This window comes from Lupinus angustifolius, chromosome LG04 (assembly GCF_001865875.1).
Source record: "Lupinus angustifolius cultivar Tanjil chromosome LG04, LupAngTanjil_v1.0, whole genome shotgun sequence".
Lineage (NCBI taxonomy): Eukaryota > Viridiplantae > Streptophyta > Magnoliopsida > Fabales > Fabaceae > Lupinus > Lupinus angustifolius.
The window spans coordinates 20,848,828-20,859,319 of NC_032012.1; positions in this window are offsets into that span (position 1 = coordinate 20,848,828).

A 10,492-nucleotide genomic window follows, 5' to 3' on the forward strand; every position below is an offset into this window, starting at 1 on the left:
TATATTTAGCTAAAGATGTATTATGTCATGTTAATTAAAAAAATATTTTATGATGGGATGCTTGTTTCACTTTATAAAAAAATATTCCTCGAAATAGTGACTAAGAATAATGTATAAATATATTTTTTTACGTTGTAAAAAAAAAATTAGATATAAAACTTTCCTTAATACAAATATATTTCCATATTTTAATGTTTCTTATTGTAATGGAATAACAGGAAATGTTTCATTCCCACATCTATGATAAATTTACAATTGTACACAACATTATATATATATATACCCATAACCCCTGTTTCATTCATTGGTTTTCTTTTCACTCATTGGTTTTCTCTTTACATAATAATTATTGTTTTTCTTTATTTGTTATTTGTGCATTATAAAAATAATAAAATTGAGATTTTTCCAATAAATTTTACAGCGTAAAGTTATAATATTATAATATTTTAAAACTAATATCATTAATTATTCTTATCATAGTTTTAAATCTGTGCACTGACAATATAAGTTTTTACATTAACAGCATATTTTCCACAATTGATTTGTAATATTTTTGTTTGAGAGTCAATGGTGTATAATTTGCGGACAGTGTAAAAAATACTTACACATATATATTAATTCCTTCTTATTAACGTGTAGTTCCACTAAAAGTGTGTCATAATAAAAATAAGAGGACATAGGAGTGTTATTAAACTTGGATTGGTTAATGACTTGGTCAGGGTGTTGAGCCAATGAGCAACTGGTTCAACCAGTGGGTTAATGGTTGGATCTATTAACTCGGTTTGTATTAAAAATTCTAAAATATTCATAATATTACGTAAAAATATTTAATAATCGTATACTCAAAATTTAAAAACATTATCATGCGTAATTAAGCAACAAAGAGAACATTTTACTACTATAAAATGATAAAGTAAGTTGATAACATCATCATAACATATGAGTTATGTTTTAACTACAACAAACACATATAATAAGTTTAAAATTTAATTAAAGGATGAAGATTTTGTTATAATGTAAACCAGTGTTGTTAAAACCGTACCGGTTATCAAACCGGTCAGGGTACTGGTATAGTGGTTCAACCAGTGGTTCAGTAATTAAACCGCATGCCGGTTAAACCGGACATACCTACTTATATTTACATATATATAAACCTATAACAAAAAATTCCAAATAGGTAGATACTCAAATTTATAATCCATATTTATAATCTACTCAAAATTCACATAAATAAACAACTTTAAGTCTTTAACAAATTCAAAATCTAAATTAAAAAACATATATCAATGCAGAAGTATCACTTAACAACCACAAAATATAAATAAATGACATAACTTCACAACTCACTCTATAAAACAAATAAATTTAGAGTTTTAACATTTAACATCAAGGAATCAAAATTATCTTATATGAATATTATATTTTTCTACCAAATCCTATCTTCAGACAGTACTCCAAGATTACACGAATGTCACTGAGATTACACACGAATGTTAGGAACCAAAATGTGTAATCTAAATATGCTTTCGAAACATGTGCTTTGAAGTGTTGAAGAAGAGTTGGAAAGATGAGTCACCTTATAATGAGTTTTTAAGTTTTTAAGTTTTTAAAAAAAAAATATATATGTGTGTATAAACCAACCGGTTTAGTAAAATACCGGTTGGTTCACCGGTTTTGACCGGTTTTGATACTTGGTCGGTTCAACACCTGTACCGTACCGGTTAGGGGGCCGGTTCACCGGTTTTCCAGTTGAACCGGTCGGTACGATAAGGTTTTTATAACTATGATGTAAACTAACAAATGATAACATAACTACAAATAAGTTAACGGTACTTGTTTTTCATTGAAAAGCGACATCAATTTGGTTGTTTTTAAAAAAAAAAAAAATTTTGATTGACTCGGCCAGTCCGATCACCCGAGTCACTAGTTTTAGGATTGATCTGACCGAATCAACCCGATTTGATGCAAAACTAGTTAGATGAGAGGTTCAGATCAGTTAGATGTCCGGTTCATGATTGAACCGGTCGGACCAGCCAGTTTAAGTCTGGTTTTATAACAATCGGACATAATAATATTCATTTTAGAAATTGCTAATTTGCTAATCACTTTTGTTAAATCTTTTCATTTGATATGTATTTTTTTTATCAATACATTTGTTTATTTTAATTTAATCATTTACTTTTATACAATATTATTATACAAGAGATATACATTTTAAAAAGTTACTTTTTGGACTTTTTGGTATTAAAAATTATCTAAATTTTTTAATTTATTAAAATATATAAAAATGTCGATGAAGTTGTTTATTTTTTTAAAAGCAAAGAATAAATACCTAACACATTTGATGATTGTCATATTACTAAGAGGCTAATTTTAACATGATATAATATTTAATGAATAAAATTCTTCATATCATTTTAATTTATCTACACGAACAATCATCATTAACAGTGTAATTGGTGAAATTTTTTAAGAAAAGTATTGACAAAAATTATATCAATTCAAGTGATTGTTAGTGTAGATAAATTAAAGTGGTATGATAAATATAATTTACTATATTTCTTTACCTTCTATGTTTAATATAAGTTTTTGACCAACCGGAAATTTTGGAAGAAAATCTAATAAAATTTGTTAAATATGGCTATTAATAAAAAGTTACTATATTAAAAATGATATTAGATAGAATTGAGATTCATTAAGTATTACATTTTATAATTTTAGAAATTTATTAGTGGCATTACTCATTATTTTCAATGGGATAGTGTCATGACCCGATATTGGACTAATCATTTGATCTCTCCCAAATGATTAAATTTGTCACCCATTTTTAGCTTAAAATATAGAAAATTCTCTTGTGTCAAATTTGAAAAATATGATCTTTAAACTTATATTCTTAGTTTGGAAGTGGATTATAAATTCATGAAAATATTAGCAACTCTTTGGCCCATGTTAAAACTATACCACCACTTAGGGGTGAACAAGACCTGTCCCTACCTGTACACCTATTCCAACCCGATAATTTAGGGACGAGTCTGATTTGTCCAAATAAATAAAAAATGATAGACCTGTTGTAAAAAAAAGATGGGTTCGGGTCTATGTCCAGGCCACCCGACCCGTCCCTTATAGTTATATATCAAGAATATTTGAATAAGTATCTATCAATTATCATTATGTTCAGTCCACATAACTCAAATACCTACAACTCATGGATAATGAATGACTACTACGACGAGAGTGAAGGATATTGTGGCGCTTAAAAGTTAGTTATTTTTTTCTTCTCTATTGTTTATCATTTTGTCATTTTTCAACTTGGACATGTCCTTATCTTGACCCGTCTTATTTTGAACTCGTTCCTCACGCGTCCCATCCTAATTAGGGATGAGTTCGGGTTCAAAAATTTACTCGATCAATATTGAGCGACGAGTGAGGGACATGCTTAACACATTCCAACCCGTCTCACGCTCACCTCTACCACCACTAACTTGTTAGGTATCAGTGGCCTGGACACACCTAGAAGGGGGGTTGAATAGGTGTAGCGCTTATCAATCACCACTTCTCACACCAAAACCCAGTTCTGGAAACGGCCCAGTTAATCGATTAACCAGTGGGCTTAATCGATTAACCAGTGGGCTTAATCGATTAATCAGTGGGCTTAATTGATTAACGCACAATAGAAACAGAATTATCAGAGCAGTTATTTGCACAGTTATTTAATCAACAGATAAGCAAAAATAGAGTAGATATCTTTATGCAATATTAACAAGAATACAACAAGGTATAAGCATGCAAAATATCAGCTTCAAATTCGAATTAAAAATAGTAAGAATTATAAAGGAGATCAAGAGAGAACAACTTGCATGGATGAGTTTTTATCCTGGTTCGTTTGTGGTCCACTGTAAACTACATCCAGGCCTCCCCTTCTGATCTTGGGAGATTTTCTTCTTCACTATATTGAATACAAGTATAATCACATACACCAATTCAATTTACAAGACTCAAGATGCTTTTTTCTTGAATTCCTAGAACCTCTAATCCTTGGTTTGACTATCATTATCGTCTGAGAAAACCTTTCTCGCGAACCAGCCCCAACCAAGATTCTCGTTCTCAATTCAAGACCTTCTAGCCTTGGTGAATAATCACTTTATCTCAATGGTAGTAAGGCACCAATAGACTAATCCAATATACAAAAACAGATTACAAAAAACAAGGTTTACCAAGCACTAAAATGCTCAAAATATAACTATGAAAAACCTCAAAGATTAACCCACTCTCAAGTCACTCAAGCCATCATGCATATGTGAGTTAATCAAAACCAGTAAACACAAAATATCTCTCTAAGAATCTCTATCAAGAATGCATGAACATGTAAGAAAAGAATGGATGAGATTAAGCCTATGAAAACAACATTCAATACACAGTGAACAACTTCAACAAAGCATGTTAATCTCTCTTCCTCACACATGCATTTCTCTCTGTAAAATACAGTAAATCATGAAAATATGCTCTCTAATCAATTCTAAACAATAGTATGCACTTTCATAACTGCATGAACTTTATTATACCCTTAATTAATTTATTTAATTATCAAAACAAAATAATATATTCTTATTTTTGTGTCTAACAAAAGTTCATATTGCTCTCACATAATCCTAGTTATATTAGGGAAATCAAGAAAACATATTGTTAGGTGAAATGTTGGTTAAACTTTTAATTAAATAAATTATTATTTTTATGAAATAGAATCAATAACAAAAGACTACATTAATCACAACCTTGCTGCCCACTTTGATATAAAAAATGAATATAGATACAAGTGGACCAAACTATTAAATTTCATAAATTCATTTATCATGATTAAAATTAAGTATTTAATATTAATTAATTAGTTTTTATTATTAAATTGATTCAATATAAAAAAGAACATATTGGTCGTGAACTGATTTCATGTTTGGAGAATAGAAAAGAAGATGTAAGGCAAGTTGTCATTTGACTATTAATTATTTTATTAAATTGAATTCCGTATTCGAAAGCGAAATGATGATATAAGTTATAACCGAACTATTAAACTTCCATAAATTCATTTATAATTTTTTATTATTACTTTTTCAATAATTTAATTATTTACCCATTATTTAATTATTATTTCTAAATTATAAATAATATTTTTTACACAGATAAAAAAATATTTAATTATTATTATACGTGCATTTTATGAAACGCGAAAAATGACAAGGCAATGTTTTCCTAGTGATTCAGAAGTCAAAATTATTGTTTGATGTAGACCGAAGTTCTGCACAGAAATTACCAAGTGTCAAAGAAAAACCAAAATAGGTGAATATTGATTGACCCTAATTATAATAAATGCGAAGATACCAGGAGCGAGCGACAATTGGATGAGTTTGGATTTGGATCCTAATGGATGGATAGAAAACTATCCATCAATCCAAATAAATTCATTATATCACATTTTTAAATTATTTAATCTATCCATATCTAATGGATTTCAATCAATCCATTCTATCCATGTATCAATTTTAATGGATTGGATGGATGGATATCCAACCCACTTTTTTTTAATTTGAACAAAACATTCTAATAAAGCAATTTAAAGAAAAAAATTCTTTTAAATAATATTACTTAATAAAACATTTTTAAATATCAATTTTAAAAAATATTTTTCTTAACAAACACTTTTAAAAAGTGTTTTTTTTTAATAAGCAATTTTAAAAAGGTGAATTTGTGAAAAACATTTATAAGCACTCTTAGTAGCAAGAATCTCTGGTGCAACATAATTGGTAGGGATGTAAAAGTTCGGTCCGGTTTTTGACGCAAGTTAATGACCGAACAAGACACAAAGATATGGTTCGGTTCGATTAACCGCAAATTTTATTTAGGAATCGAACCATTCATTAGTGGTTCGGTTCGCAATTTTTTAACTTATTTAAAGAAAATCATTTAAGAAATAGTTGAACATAATTTGCAAAGTATAAAGTCAACTAAATGAGCACTAAACACATCAATAATAAAATATTTAATACTCTTTCTAGTAAAACAATAATAATTCAACATCTCAACGCACTACAAACTTGAAATTTTAGTCCACAAAATCTTCTGAAATGTTCAACAAAATTTAAGAATGACAAACTTGGTACCAATATTTTAGTCCACAGGCATGGAAATTCACGCTTTTTTGTTACTTTTTTATTTTTACTTTGATTCCTTTTTACACAATTTTTGTTGCTCTTTTCTTCTTTCTTTCCTGTGAGTGACCAATCTTTATATTAGCCTTTTTCGTTTTCCATGTGTTATTTATAGTAGTATTTTCTAACCATTTTATTAAATACAGAACTGAGTAGTTAAAGAAGATAAAATTGCATCCATGATAATTAGTAAAAAATGATCTTTTCATGACAAATTTTTTTTTTTTCATAGAGTACTTACAAAAAAATGGTATGTTACAAATATTTTGTTTTGCTTCAAAAATTACGGGAGTACTACTTTTAGATAAAGAAAAACATTTTTCACTCTATAAAATATTAAAATTATTATAATATCTATAAATGGATAAAAAATATTATTTATAAAACCATAAAAGTGACTAGAATGACTTTATTATTTTATTTTTATATTTTTATTTAGTAAAAAAATGTAAAAAATAAGTTGGACAAAATTGAATGTTCACAGTTATCGAATTGAGGTTTTAGTGGTATTATGGTAAGTAGTTAGTAAATAAATGAACATCAATTCTATATTTGAAACCAAAAACTAAAACTAGAATGCATGTTGAGATATTGTCGAATCCAAGAGACAAGAATTGAAAATGAGATTGAAGGAAGTAATACCGTCGAATCTCAAGATAATAATTTATAATGAAAAAGCAACGAAGGGTACTTTTAGATCTGGTAGACATAAAATTTAACATGGGACTACATAGAAGGGTATTATCGTATCTCAAGGATATGAAATTTAAAATGAGAATGCTATGAAAGATATTTTTAAAATATCTGCATTCATATAACAAGTATATACATAGTTTGGTTCATGACAAATGAAACAATATAACAATTGATTTAGTGGCCTTAAAGTGAAGGTCACGAGTTCGATCCTCTGTTTGGATGGTTTTGTTCACGTTTTATTCATTAAAAATGAAAATAAAAAGGAAACAACGTAACCGCAATTCAAATAATAATTGAACCGTGTTAGTATATAGCTATTCATGAATTAGTGCAGAATCCTAAACGTGTTTCTTTCTACCAAGTGACCTTAATTTCTCTATTAATAGAGATACTTGAAGGCATAATTAATCCATCCAAATTTTGATCTCTAAGAAATCATCCTCCATTTCTCTAATGCATGAGAAAAATGTAGGAAACATAAATTTTGTAAACTACTATTGAAAGATACATTTGATGTGTTTGTCCAAAACACATGAAGGTTTTCCAAAGTATCCTGAAGGGATTCATCCCATTTGCATCCAATATACTTAAATTGTGGGGACGAATCGAACCTAAAGTTTAGTGTGGCAACACACGCTTTAGAGGTTTCTACATGCATATCAATCAACCATTTCTTTGTTCAAGTGATGCAACATCTTCCCATCAATCAAGTATTCCATGGACATTCAAAGAAAATGAAGAACTCTTGAGAAGGTTGGATTAACAATCCAAGAACAAACAAGAGAAGGAAGAAAGATATAACAAGATGAATAATACCTCTTGATCTTTTATTGAATGAATATTTAAAAAATACAATTGAATTGTCTTATTAGTGAAGATAGAGAACTACCTATATGTAGCAAATTAATCCTAATTAAACTAACAACTTCCTAACTAACCTATACACTAATTTGACACATGTTAAATATGCCAATTATACAAAAACTTAACAATATAAGAAAATATTTGATGAAGCTTGTTAAATACATAGCCTTGGCCAGGGACAACTGATTCGGTCATATTGTTAGTGCCATGGTCTATTATGTGCCTATGGCCATCGGTTAGGATGCTCTTGATTGGCACAATCAGGATGCTTTGTGCCTCGGCCATTTTGGTGCGCATAATATCATGTGCCTCGGCCAGACTGGTGCAAATTCCCTCAGTCAGATTGTTATGCGCCTCGGCCAGACTGGTGCAAATTCCCTCGGCCAGATTGTTATGCACCTCAGTCAAATTGGTGCGAATTCCCTCGGTCAAATCCATGTTGGTTTCTCGGTTAGGTGCATGCTGGTGCAATATTTCTCGGTCACAAAATTGGCTTGGCTTATGCATAAGTTGGTTTGCACCAAAGGAGTTGAAGCTAATTCTTTCTTTGATACCCCCCACACACACACACACACAAGTTAGGGCACATATGTTGATGAGGCCCAACTTGGATTGTATAGAGGAATAATCATTGGCTCCCAATGGTTTTGTCAAGGCATCAGCTAGTTGTAAGTTAGAAGATATAGGGAGAAACTTTATTTTACCTGGGGTGCATTTCTCTCTGATTGTGTGGCAATCAAGCTCTATATGCTTAGTTCTTTCATGGAAAACAGGGTTAGTGGCAATATATATGGCATATTGATTATCACAATAGAGTAAAGCAGGTAAGTGAAAGTTAAACTATAAATCCTCAAGTAAATATATTAACCAAGTTATCTCACAACCTGTTATGGCTAATGCCCTGTATTCTGCTTAACAAGAACTCCTGGACATAGTTCTTTGCTTCTTAGATTTCCATGAGATTAGGGATGTACCAAGGTAAATACAAAAGCCTGTAGTAGATCTTATGGTGTCTGGGTAGGCAGCTCAATCATTATCACTATATGCCTTAAGTTGGACTATAAAGGTGTTAGAGAAAAATAGCCCAACATTAGAGGTAGCCTTTAGGTATCGAATTACTCTAAGGGCAACCTTATAGTGAGTTATGGTGGGTTTAGCCATAAATTGAGCAAATTGTTAGACAGAAAAGCATATGTCAGGCCTGCTATTTGTGAGATATATAAGTCCCCATACTAGCCTTCTATATAAAGAAGGATCTGAGAAGGCTTTAGTGGAGTCCTGATGCAGATGTTGTTCACTAGACATAGGAGTGGAAGGTGGTTTGCAACCAAGCATGCCAATGTCAGAAATGATTTCAAGGTCATACTTCCTTTGATTCATAGATATACCTTTGTTGTTTCTAGCAATCTCAAAGCCTAAGAAATTTTTTAAATCCCCTAAGTCTTTGATCCTAAAGGTCTTATGAAGAATGGTTTTGAGGTGATTAATCTCATTCATAATGATACCTGTAAGAATTATGTCATCTACATAGACCATAATTGTAGTGATTAATATAGAAGAGCTCCATTTAACAAACAAAGAATGATCCCCTTTGGCTTTTATGTAACCATTCTTGAGGAGAAAGCTTGAAAGCTTGGCAAACCATTGTCTGCTAGCTTGTTTGAGGCCATAAAGAGATTTCTCAAGCTTGCATACATGATTTGAATTAGGATCAGATAGCCCAAGGGGAATGGCCATGTAAACAGTCTCATTAAGGTCTCCATGGAGAAAAGCATTGCTAACATCTATTTGGTTAAAAGACCAATTATATATAGAAGCTAAAGCTAGAAGAAGCCTAACCGTGGATATTTTTGCTACATGAGAGAATATTTCTAAATAATCTACCCCTTCGGTTTGATTATATCCTTTGGCAACTAATTTTGCTTTATATCTTTCAATAGAACCATCAGCCTTATACTTAATCTTAAAGACCCATTTGCATCCAATGGCAATTTTATCATTAGGTAACTCAATAATAATCCAGGTATTATTGTCCTCTACAACTTGTAATTCACTATTTATAGCATCCTGCCAATGAGGTATTTTTATAGCCTGTGAATATGTCTTTGGTTCAATTTGGGTAGAGATGGAGAAGGCTCTGGTTTGGGAAGGTATGGACAAGTTATGGTAAGACAGATAGTCAGATAAAGGATATTTGGATTGAGTTGTCAATGTGGTTTTGTTAAGAAGGGCACAATGATAGTCTCTAAGGTAATTAGGGGGTTTAGAAGTTCTGTTACTTCTTCTTAAGATAGGCAGGGTATTTTCAATTTGATGATGATTCTCATATGAAGGTTGTAAGTTCTTGTTTAAAGGAGCATTGTCTGCATCGTCATAGGTTTGAGGGGAAGGCTGAGTATTACTGCTTGAGGAGGTACTATTTGAAGTATCAGGATTTATGTGTGTGAGGAAAAGGTCATCATAGGTTGTAGAGGAATTGTCATCAGAGGGAATAATTGTCTCAGGTTGAGTAGTAGTGTTGTGTTGATAAGGAAACATGGCTTCATAAAAGACTACATTCCTTGTTACCTCTAAGGCTCTACTTTTTAAATTCATGACAATGTAACCTTTGACTCCATGTTTGTATCCTAGGAAAATACATCTAACAGCACGAGGATCTAGTTTTGTTCTAGAGTACTTCTGTGTGCTTGCATAACACAAGGATCCAAAGGTCCTAAGATGTTGTAGGTCTG